This window comes from Nicotiana tabacum, chromosome 8 (assembly GCF_000715075.1).
Source record: "Nicotiana tabacum cultivar K326 chromosome 8, ASM71507v2, whole genome shotgun sequence".
NCBI lineage: Eukaryota > Viridiplantae > Streptophyta > Magnoliopsida > Solanales > Solanaceae > Nicotiana > Nicotiana tabacum.
Window position 1 is genome coordinate 169,084,830 of NC_134087.1, and position 12,787 is coordinate 169,097,616.

The following is a 12,787-nucleotide window of genomic DNA, read 5'->3' on the forward strand; positions in this document are numbered from 1 at the left end:
CCTCCCCAAGATTTTTTATATTTTAGCACGTAAATATATAATTTAGGCCTAATATAGCTATTTCAACTAATTTTTACTCTCGTTCGCATGGAAAGAATAAAACTTGGGCTCGAGCAGCCCATTTTTAGGCCTAATTTTGGATCTAGCCCATAATTCCCAAGCCCATAATTCCTAGGTCATACCCCTAACCTAATTCCTACTCCTATATAATAGTACCTAATGCACAAAATAATAAACGAACACCAAAAACTCATCTGATCCGCTGTTTTACACAAAAAGGAGCCCCATCTTGAACTTTTCTTTCTTCGCGATTAAAACAAAAGAAAACAAAAGAAGAGATCTCTCTTCAACACAAAATCGAGCCATACTCCAACTCCAATTCCTATCTTAAGAATTATTAAGAATTGTGGACGAAAGGAATGAGAGTGAGAGCTTGGGACGATTTTTAGTCCAAAATTCGAAAACAGAGAAGAAAGCATAATGACCGCAAAAAATGACTTTTGGGTTCAGGCGTGGCTGAGATGCAGTGGAGATTGAGTTTGTTTTTTGAGGTTCCGATCCCGGTCCAAGATCTGATCCGAATTTCTATTTGTTAAAGATCCGTTGAGGTCTGTTTCTACCTCTTTTCATTAATTAATTCAAGAATTCTTGGTGTTCTACCTTAGTTCTTTTGGTTTGAATGAATTTGTATTCTTGAAATTTTGAATATTCAGATTAAAGCTATTAAGATGGAATAATTTGCTTTCTCTGTGTTTCTAAATGGAACAATTTGTTATTCAGATGAAATCAATTAAATAAATGTAATCTTGAGTTGTTGAAGGATTTTTTGGTATTCTGTTATGTTGGAGCAGTTCGATTTTGAAACAGTTTGAGGTTGAAATGAAATTTGGTTATATGAATTAATGGAAAATCACTTGAAACATGTTTCAACACTGAGAGTATGGCTTGGTTATCAAATGGACTGAGTTAGGTTCATTTATATTTGGAAGCTTTCAGTTTAGAACTTGCTACTTGCATAAAATTTGTTGAGTACTTCTGCTAGTTTAGAAATAAACTATGACAGTTGTTAGGGGTGTATAATGATCGCATATTCTGTAGATTTTGCTGATGAATATCCCATCACAAAAAGATTTGGCTGATGATTATTTGCACTGAGAGATATGTATTCATATCCTTGTGCATTCTGGCACTTATTCATGGATGCCCATCGGATTTAATAACTTAACAAGCACTAACATGTTTTCTTTGTTTGGTTGCCTCGGTAGATGTTGTTAAATCAGGATGTTTTTCCTAGACTGCACTTGATAAAATTGGTGTTTATGCATATTAATATGTCCACATTGTAGAATAAAATAATACGTGATCTTAAAAAAAATATCCTTTGTGTTATTAAAATGGCCCATTCGGTTAGCCAAATCATTTGTGGCATTAATTTCATTGTTTTTAGAAAGATGTTGAATTAGTCTCGGAAGTAATCATAAAAACTAATTTTCCAGGTGAACTTAAAAGCTGGTTTCTATCTAGAAGGATGTTGATTATTCATACGAAGATGATCAATTTTCTGATTTATGTGCTTTTGTTGAGACATGAAGCTTTTAAGAAATTTTTTGTCATAATTTTCTTTGAGGAAACTTTATCAGAAATGGGTTGAAGATTCACAATTTGAGTGAAACTCAAAAGACGCATAAGTTAGTGGTAGTGCATCTATTCAGTTTAATAATTTTGAAATTTTCTAGCAAAAATAATTTTGTCTTTTGTTTCTTTACCACTGTTTGACATATGCTTAGCTAGTAAGTAATTGAATAAGTTTAAGAGCTACAAATATTTTCCATATCTCAAATTAGTTAGGAATAAATAATTCATGAACATCGAGGTTTGCTTTAGGCGCGATTAATAAACTATCGTGACTATGGGTAAGGTTCCCATGACATAGTCATGATACCTAATTCCCAAATTCGGGTATGCATTTATGTGACCCAAATCCAAATCTCAACAACATTAGATAAAATGTATCGTGGACCGCGAGTGCATTCATGTGACCTGGTTCAAGACGTATTTTAGATGGCGTTGAATCTTTCTAAAATTAATTAAAAGCGGTTATAAAGTTAAAATTGAACCAAAGGTTAAAACATGTTTTAAAATCAGATAAATAGGCCAATAATAACAGTTGAGAGACCGTGCTAGAACCACGGAACTCGGGAATGCCTAACACCTTCTCCCGGATTAACAGAATTCCTTATCCATATTTCTGTGTTCGCGGACTGTAAAATAGAGTCAATCTTTTCTCGATTTGGGATTTGAACCGGTGACTTGGGACACCCTAAATTATTCCAAGTGGCGACTCTGAATCTTTAAACAAATAAATCTCATTTCGATTGTCACTTTAATTGGAAAAACTCCCTTATATCTACCCTCGGGTGTAAGAAAAAAAGAGGTGTGACAGCTCTGGCAACTCTGCTGGGGATAAGAACCCAGAATCTCTGGTTCAGGGTTCAAGAATTCGAGCTTAGAATAATTGTTATATTTGACTATATTTATTATCTGATTTTATTACATGTTTGGGCCTAATGTGTTAAATGTTTCTTTTTACCGCTTTGATATTATTTGAACTGTATATAAACTGCTACGAAACCCCTCTCTTCTCTCTTCTGAGGAGTGCATACTAGCGTGACTTCTTTTTGTTAGTGTCATATCCCAAATAGAACGAGGTTCGGACAAGTTGCAAAGCCGGATGATCTTTTGGTTACTGGTACGCTGCCCCCCGTCGGCTCGAGTTATTCGCTCAGGTAAGCCAGGTCTAGAACAATACACCCATGTTTTAAACCTAGAATAACTCAGCCTAATGCCGGATCCCTAGTAGGAACGTTTGGTTGCATCACGTGCATTTGACTTTGGAGACTTAACACAGGGGTTGGGTCTGTCTAGGACAGGTGTACCCGAAAAGAAAAGACCATTGTGATGCATCTTACGTGCCACTTGCGTATTTATCTGCTTCGGCTTGCATGCTGACTGGCTTCTAGAATAGGGAAAGAAAATGAAAAAAACGAAAATCGAAAAAAAGAGAAAAGAAAAGAGAGTGAGAGGTAGGTATTTGAATTACCCTGAAATTCTGTTGAAATTTTGAAAAAAAAAGTCATTTCAAAATAAGTCATATTTTATTTTGTTCCGTCAAAACTGGGCGAACTACGCGGGTCTGATTCTCACCGGATGTGAGATACATAGGCAAACCTCATCGGTTCTGGCCCATAATTTTTAAAAAAATTCAAAAATATTTTTCTTTACTTCCTCTCTAGAAAAGTCTTTTTTGACCCCAATTTTCAAAAAATCCAAAAATATTTTCCATTACTTGCTTATTTAGAAAGCCTTTCTTTTAGACCCTAATTGTTTTTTAAAAAAAATATACAAAAATATTTTCTTTTAATTTCTTCCAAAAATCCAAAAATATTTTCATTCTTCTTTCAAAATTGAAAAGAAAATTCAAAATTCAAAAATATTTTCTTTTTTAGAAGCATTTCTTTCATAAATTCAAAATAAAATTCCAAAAATATTTTTTTTCTTCTTTAGAAGTTTTTCTTTCGAAATTCCAGAAAAAAAATTTTAAAATTTAGAAGTCTTTCTTTGCAAAAATGCTGAAGAAAAATCAAAATCCAAAAATATTCCCTTTCTTCTTTATAAGTCTTTCTTTCAAAAAAATAAAATAAAAAATTCAAAAAAAAAATTAAATTAGTTTATTTACTTTATTCATGATCTTCCCGAACTACGCAAGATCTGATTCATATTCTCACAAACCCACATCAGGTTCGATCACTATTAAAAAGAAATGAAAAAAATGAAGAAGTGAAAAAATGTTGATAATAATAAGGACTGACTGAGTCCATTCTAGCATGTTTTGTTTTGAATTGTGAAGAAAGTTGAGGTGGTCGGTTTGTGGTAAGCTGGAAATACAAGATCCAAGGAAAAATGATAACTGACATCGAAGCTGGTACAAGTGCTTAAGAGACTCAGGGTCAGAGGGTTCAACAAGAATCTACTGTGTTTGAGAAAAATAGAATATTGAAACAGCAAATGACCAAAATGTGTCAAGCATGGGCCAGTGGTCAAGGACAGCCTCGTCATGAGTCACAATTTGCTACACAGCAAGAGCAGTACCACTCTCCTGAGTACCACTCGTACTCGTTCGATCTTCCTGCAAACATTGAGAAGCCTGCCCGAAAGATGGTACAGGAAGAAATGACCCAAAGAGTGAAAAGCTTAGAACAACGGTTGAAAAACAAGCAAGGGTTAGCAGGTCAAAAGAGTGTTGCCTTCAAAGATCTATGTATGTTCCCCGATGTCCACTTGCCGCCTGGTTTCAAGACTCCCAAATTTGAAAAGTATGATGGACATGGAGATCCCATAGCCCACTTGAAAAGGTATTGCAATCAACTGAGACGTGCGGGAAGAAATGAAGAATTGTTGATGGCTTATTTTGGGGAAAGCCTTACGTGAGTAGCCTCCAAATGGTTTATAAATCAAGACGCGTCTCGCTGGTATGTCTGGGATGACATGGCACAGGCCTTTGTCAAACAGTTCCAATACAACATTGACATTGCCCCAGACCGCAATTCCCTTTCAAACCTGAAGAAGAAACCAACTGAAAGTTTCAAGGAATATGCCATTAAATGGAAAGAGCAAGCAGCTAGAGTTAAGCCACCCATAGATGAGCACGAGTTAATCACTGTCTTCCTTCAGGCTCAAGAGCCAGGTTATTTTCAAAACATGATGTCTGCAGTGGGTAAATCCTTCTCGGAAGCAATCAAAATGGGGGAAATGATTGAGAATGGTCTTAAGACAGGCAAAATTATAAGTCAAGCAGTTCTCAAAGCAGTAACTCAGGCTGTCCCGATTGAATCCGATAATTTTAGTGACACGAATGAGAAGCACAAAAAAAACATGATGACATCAGGGTCGAGAAGAGGTCATAGGAGAGCATCTCGAAGGTATGAGCAACCTCACCAAGTTTCCCATGATTCCCCTGAATACTATTATCCACTTCAGAACCCTCAATACTCTGTTGTTGCACCTCAGTATGTTGTCTGGCCACCAAGACACCCCAGAAGGCGAGCACCAGCACCACAAAATCTCCACCAGCCTCCACAAAATTTTCAAATGCTCTATGACCCACATCCAATCTAGAGGTATAAAGGGGAACAAAGGTTGAAAGATAATTTTACACCAATATGAGAGTCCTATGCAAGCTTATTTGAGAAGTTAAAGCATTATGACATGATTGCACCTATTCCTCCAAATCATGTGGACCCACGTGCAAGAAGCTTTGACCCTTCTAAAAGGTGTGAATACCATTCCAATGCCTAGGGGCACGATATTAAAAGTTGTCGGGATTTGAAAAGAGAAATAGAAAGGATGATCCAGGAAAAATTGATTGAAATTAGAGAAGACCCTGGTGATTCTGATAAGCATATGGGTGGCTAAATGTCAAGCTTAGCAATTGAAAAGCCATTCTCTCCTCACTAGGAAGGAATCTTGGAAGCTTGTTTTGATATTTTTTCTATTATCTGGGTTATTTCAGGGTTATGATCCAGATTTTATTTGTTTTTATTGAGTCAAATCCTTCTATCCCTCTATTCTGTTTGTGTGAGTCTTGTCTGTCTATGTTGTTGCTATTTTCATTAGCCGGGTTATTTTAGGGTTCTAACTCAGATTTTAGGTTGTTTGTCTTATTGTTTACTCAATGAAATACAATTTGTCTTTTGTGTCTTTCCCTGCTTAGTTCCCTTCCCGCTAGTTTTAGTGACATGACATGCATGCGGAAATTTTGGCCAGATCTTAGAAACTAATTTAATCTGGAATTGTATAACTAAAAAAAATACATTTGAGGATGAATAAAGAGTTGGAATACTTTGGAACTAAGGTCGAGTAAAATTCACCTTCAAATCATTGTGAAGATCGGGCTTGAGTGTTTAATCAATTGAAGTTTGTTGGAAAGTTTGTCACTAAGGGATGAAAAAATGTCTTGTGAGCACGACACACCAAGAAGACAGACATGTTCGCCAATGCTGTGATCGCGAAAAGATACCATATTTGACGTTCTTGAGGTTGGGAGGCCTTTTTTCTGCTACCCAAACACTTTATATCCTTCGCTACCCCCTTTTGAGCCTGTGTTATTTTCTTTGACTACTCTCTTTTGGAATCAAGTTTAGAGTCAAAAAAAAGAAAAAAAAGCCATGTCCCAAGAGTACAAACTGGGGCAACTCTTAGAAAGTTAAAAAAAAAAGAAAAATAATCAAAGATCCATGCCCCCAGAAAATAAAAGTTGGGGCAACTTGTTTTGGAAAAAAAAGGAAAAAAAAAGACAAAGACAAAGAAAGAAAGATGAAAAATGGTTAGTTCAGATGTTTGAACTACGTTCGACCTGATTCCTTAAAAAAAGGATACGTAGGCAGCCTCACGGTTCGGTCCAACCAAATAAGAATTCAAAAAAAAGAGAGAAAAAAGAGGAAAATCCCCAATAGCTGAAATTGGGGCAAAGATTTTATTTCACTTTTGAAAGAGTCGATTCCAAGAGTTGTAAGTCTACAACCCCCCTTTACTTTGAGTCTATTTTGAGCCTTCATGACGTCCTTTCTTTCCAATCCTATCCAAAATCTTTCCAAATAAAGACCTTCTGATATGCCTTCAAGAATGCCAACAGAAGCATGCAATGAGCAACGGTTGTCACGGGACATAGAACACTGTCAAGTTGCTCACAAAAAGAAGGGGAAAGAAAAAGAAAATAGAGAAGAAAAATGAGAGAGTCTTACTAGTGAAAACCCTCACGGGCACTGTAAGGCGATGGTAAGCAGAGATGAATAAATGAGAGAGACTTGTTGGTGAAAACTCCTCGGGGCACCACTAGTCGAAAGTGGGTCATAAAGCTGGTGCGAAGAATTAACATAAACAAGTTCGACTTCAAAGCTCATAAGAATGGCAAAAGGGAAGATTGGATTAGTTTGATAGATCAGGCCGTTGAGTCCAAAATGCAGTTCATGACTATTAAGGCTAGTTAAAAAAAAGAAAAAAAATGAAAACTCTTCCTTCTGTCCTTCCGACAGGGGGCATTTCTTGTTAATATTCGTTTCTTTACATCATTGTGTGTCCTTCACTCTGAGTCAATCCTTGTCAAAATAAGTAAGAAAAGATTTCAAAATCTGCTACCACCTTTTCATTTGCTTAAAGTAAATTTGGCCAGCACACTCAGCTATTACTGTCAATATACCTTTAGGATTCATGCAAAGGCTTCCCCAAAAGACTCTTGTCAGCCTACTTAGCACAAGCGAAGATAACTTATGATTCTCTCTGACAGACAAATTGCTCAAAAGCAGGAAGTCAGTCAAGGTATCTGAAAAGGTCACCTAAGCAAAGATCTCCAGTTGGGATAAAGTTGTTTGAGCTGAAAATACAAATGGTACTGGGTGCAAACAATCAGAGTTGGTGCAGAACAAAAGTTTCTTGAGACCGACTCAGGCTGATCGAGCAAAAGCCAAGCTGCTCAGACTCAAGGCCACAAACCGACTACCATTTTCAAAACTGACAAATTTTTCTTTGTGTGAAACAGAAACAAAGCAATACAAGGAAAGTGGTTAAAAAAACCAAAAAAAAACCAAAAAATAAAAAATAAAAAAAATAAAAGAGAAGAAAAGAAAAGAAGAGAAGAGCCGACAAAGGGAAGTTTCTCAAATCTTTGCCTTTATTTGTTTTGCTATTGTGCATAAAGTCTTGCCATTGATTTTCACATTTTTTCTCCGAGGATAAAAAGTCCTAGTCTGATGGATTTTCCTTCCAATCAAAATCTTAGTCTGATAAACTTTTCTCCTAGGATCAAAATCTTAGTCTGATGAATTTTTCTCCTAAGATAGAAGACCTAGTCTGATGAACTTTCTCCTAGGATCAAAATCTTAGTCTGATGAATCTTTCTCCTAAGATAACAAAAAAGGGAACCAAATCTGATGAACTTTCTCCTAGGATCGAAATCTTAGTCTGATGAATTTTTCTCCTAAGATAGAGGACCTAGTCTAATGAACTTTCTCCTAGGATCAAAATCTTAGTCTGATGAATCTTTCTCCTAAGATAGAAGACCTAGTCTGATGAACTTTCTCCTAGGATAGAAATCTTAGTCTGATGAATCTTTCTCCTAAGATAGAAGACCTAGTCTGTTGAACTTTCTCCTAGGATAGAAATCTTAGTATGATGAATCTTTCTCCTAAGATAACAAAAAAGGGGGACCTAGTCTGATGAACTTTCTCCTAAGATCAAAATCTTAGTCTAATGAATCTTTCTCCTAAGATAGAAAACCTAGTCCGATGAATTTTCTCCTAGGATAATAATTTTTAAAAAAAAAAGGAAGTCTGGATTTGAAAAAAAAGGGGTCAATTTTTTAGTTTTCTTAAGATTATCAATGTTTAGTTTTCCTGAAATCAGGGGGACCCTGCCTGGAGAATAGGGTCAGTTTTTACTTTAGTCAAGCTTAGTTTATAGTTTTTCGCAAGCTCAATCACTTTTAGGAAACGTACATCCTAGTCTAGTCTTTAATTTACTCATTATTTCATCAATAGTATAAGTGGTTTACAATATTTCTAACAACTCACAAATCTTCCTAGTGCAAACTGGGGTAGAAAAATTTCATTTGTTTTGTTGGTTTTGATTGCAGGCACCCACATGGAAAATAAGGGAACATAGAGAGTTTCAGCAATCAGGCGCCCACCTGAAGAATAAGGGAAAACGGTTCAGGTTTCGAGGGAAGACAGGTCAAGTTCAGCAATCAGGCGCCCACCTGGAGAACAAGGGAAGACAACTCAAGTTTCAAGGGAAAACAGTTTCGAAGGAAGACAACTCAAGTTTCAAGGGAAAGCAGTTTCGAAGAAAGACAACTCAAGTTTCAAGGCAAAGCCGTTTCAAAGAAAAACAGTTCATGTTTCAAGGGGAAAATAGTTCAAGGTGCAAGGGAAAATAGTGTCAAGTAACAAGAGAAGACGGTTCAAGTTCAGCAATCAGGCGCCCACTTGGAAAACAAAAGGGGGAATTCAATTCAGAATGCAATTCAGGTCAGCAACAAAAGAAGCTCGCGTCAAGAATGCGAGTCAGCAGTCCAAGATGATCAACAGAAGTTAGTCACAATCCAGAATAAAAAGAAAAAAAACAAAAAGAAAGACAAGAAGTGAATCCAAATGCAGAAGTTAATGAAAGATGTGAGCTGCTCAAGTAAGGACTGAGGTCACAAGCTCTGCATGTCCCGTCTTGGTTTGAAAAGATGAAGAAGATTGAACCAACACCTATGGCTAACAAGCATCAAGATTTAGATCAGGGTCTGCATGAAGAACCAACCAAGACTCAAGATCAAGCTTCAGAAGACTCATAGATAGGAATCTTGTAACTCGTAGCTGATAGGCTTAGTTAGTCTTTTTTATTTTTGATTTTGATGTAATAACGGGCCCGCGCACCGGAACCTCAGCGGAACAGCACCTCGATCGGCTCTCCACCTCGGTACTCCATCACCTCATTCACTTCTGAACTACACGTGACCTGATTCCTTTATAGCCAAGGATATGTAGGCAGCTTAGATACCAGGGCTTGGTCACATTCCCCTTTTCTCTTAATTTTGGTCTCCTTAAATAAGGGTCGGGTCAAAAAAACATGTCTAGTCGTTCTTTGTCTGAAAACTCTTCGCGTTTCCAGTCAAAGAGGGGCAGCTGTAGACATGTGATCTTTGACCCTCCCCAAGATTTTTCATATTTTAGCACGTAAATATTTAATTTAGGCCTAATATAGCTGTTTCAACTAATTTTTACTCTTTTACTTTATTTTATTACAAGAAAAATGAAAATTACCATTAATATTTTGTAGTCATTTTGAATCTTGAAAAATACCATAAAAAATAATTTATTTTAACGGTCACTCTTACTTTAATAGTTATTTTATTTAAGTAGGATTAATTAATAAATGAGATCGCATTTTTAATCTCGTTCAAAGGGAAAGAATAAAAATTGGGCTCGAGCAACCCATTTTTAGGCCTAATTTTGGACATATTCATAATTCTCAAGCCCATAATTCCTAGGCCATACCCCTAACCTAATTCATACGCCTATATAATAGTACCTAATGCACAAAATAATAAACGAACACCAAAAACTCATCTGATCCGCCGTTTTACACAAAAAGGACCCCCACCTTGAACTTTTCTTTCTTCACGATTAGAACAAAGAAAACAAAAGAAGAGATCTCTCTTCAACACAAAATCGAGCCATACTCCAACTCCAATTCCTATCTTAAGAATTATTAAGATTTGTGGACTAAAGGAACGAGAGCGAGAGCTTGGGACGATTTTGTTACAACCCATATCCACACGCGTTAATTCATGCCATATATTAGTTAACATAAATTCAAGAAAGAATTACCTTTGAGATGATAAGAAGTTAATCCTATTGGTCTTAAGTGATACAAGGGTGTATAAGGGTGATTAACAAGTATTAGAAGTTAAACGAATCAAGAATGTTGTAACTCGTATTTTCAGGTAAACCTAGAGGTTCTTAATACACTCAAGGTCATGTATTAAAGTGTTTGAATCATATAATATCCGTATCATAAGTCTTGAAGTCAAACGAGTTATGAAACAAAAGTCGACAAACGTTGTCGCAACTTAGGTTCATAATTTTACTTAAACATTAGGTTAAATGTTTCTAAGCTTTTATCCTAATTTACAATGAATTACGAGGTGATATACCCACCAAATTAAAGATCTATGAGTCTAGTTTCCAACTCATTAAACCGTTTGTCAATACGATCTCGTAGTATAGAGATATTCATATTTTCGCAAGCCTGCGCAGATTGGTAGATGACAAGTAGGTGCATCACCTACTTGCCAAAATGATAGGACAAAATTAAAAGCCCTAAGTCGGCCAAGAGAGTAATTTTAAGGGGTTATGAACTCAGTTATTTCATCCATTTTTCAGACCCTCAAAACCAAAGTTAACCCCTGCAACTCCTCCCCAAAAATCTCACACAAACCCTAATCGATTTTCCCTCTCTTTCAAGTTCTATTTGAAGGTAAAACCTAGAGTTTGAAGAACCAAGGGAAGGGCTGAGTTATCCAACAAGTAAGGTAAGTTACTGACATCTTTCATACATTTTTCGCTGCTTTGAACTCATGGTAATTCGTTCTATACATGTAAGAACTCACGGGACGGTAATCGGAAGCCATGAGTTCAAGTTATTCACTTGTAGCGGACTGTTTTGTGTTGCTATTGGGCTGCGTGTTTTACTACTATTTTGTGGAGTTTTGGAGGTGGAAGGGTGTGGAGAAATGCCATATATATTTAGGGTTGTGGGCTGATAGTTATTCGTAACATTTCCAGGTCGTTTGACACGACTACGGTGGTCGTTGTATGTATGATGTAATTAGGTTGTGCGTGGACTATTTTGGGAGGCTCAATATGTTTATTATTGATGTTGTTTGGGCTGTTTGGTGATTGTTTGGAATGGTGTGAAGTCATATATATAGGGGAGGTGTTGTCCGTTTCAACATAAAATAGGTTGTGGTCGATACATAATAGTTATGACGCTTAAATGATAACGATAGTATCGTTTCTCTTATTGTAGACTAAGGAGTTGTGAAAATTGCATAGCTTGTGATTGGGGAAGTATATACAAGGTATGTGAGGCTATCCCTTTTCTTCTTTTGCACGACTCCGATTGTACATAATGTAATGAACGAGCTTCCAAAGATACTCTACTCTTAGAAGCTAGCAGTACCTACATTGCTTTCCCTCTTATGGAACGATTGATGTTAATGTTTCTTCTCTTATTCTTATGTTATCAATGTTGCTGGTACTTCCTGATTCTTATAAGGTTCGTAATGAAGAGTTGGTCCTAATGATGTGTACAGATGATACCGACCTTATGTCACTCCGAAAGGTTTAGAATGTGATTCCATGAATCGAGAATGCATTATATATATGTATCTATTTTACTCTACCGAGCCGCACTATAGTCGGCCGGGTACGGCACCTATTGTGCAACCACTGATCAGTTGGGTTTTATCGAGCTCCACATGGCCGGGTACAATTCTACCGAGCCTTATGACAGCCGGGTATATTTTTACCAAGCCTAATATGGCTGGGTAAAATATGATGATGATGATGCCCACAGAGGCGTATGTTTTAAAAGTTTATGTATACATACATATGTATTATGCATTTCATGTCAGTAGCCCTCAGAGGTACTCAGATGTTCCAGGTTGTATATTCTCTATCCCTGCTTACATTACTGTTCATATTTATGGTTCCCTGCCTTACATACTCAGTACTTTATTCGTACTGACATCCTTTTGTTTGTGGACGCTGCATGTCATGTTGCAGGCCCTAATAGACAGGAAGGTGTTGCTCCCCCACCACAGTAGGTTGTCCAGTTCAGCAGTGATTGGCGAGATCCCTTCTCCGGACTTTTCGTGGTCTTGGTATGCATTTTTGTTATAGACATTATGGGTATGTCGGGGCCCTGTTCAGGCTATGTTGCAGTACTTATGTTCCTATAGAGGCTCATAGACAAGTGTCGACTCATGTATAGTTTGGTATGCCTTGTCGGCTGGTTTTTGTTGTATAGTCTTTCATGGTAGTGTGGTAGCTCGTACCTTATATGTAGTTTATGGATTGTCTGGTCATCCCCTGCTATGTATGTTCATGCCATCATATTTTATTGTTGGTTGTCCATGATCCAGGTCTACCATTTATATTGATCTCGTCAACCCTAAAAGATA

At 36.8% G+C, this 12,787-nt stretch overlaps 1 long non-coding RNA gene across 1 annotated transcript; it reads left to right on the plus strand.

Moving 5' to 3' along the window:
- Positions 1–237: 237 nt before the first annotated feature.
- LOC142162861 (uncharacterized) lies at positions 238–9,572 on the plus strand. The gene is made up of 2 exons (XR_012694337.1): positions 238–608; positions 8,687–9,572. It is a non-coding gene; the product is annotated as an uncharacterized LOC142162861 (long non-coding RNA).
- Positions 9,573–12,787: the final 3,215 nt, after the last annotated feature.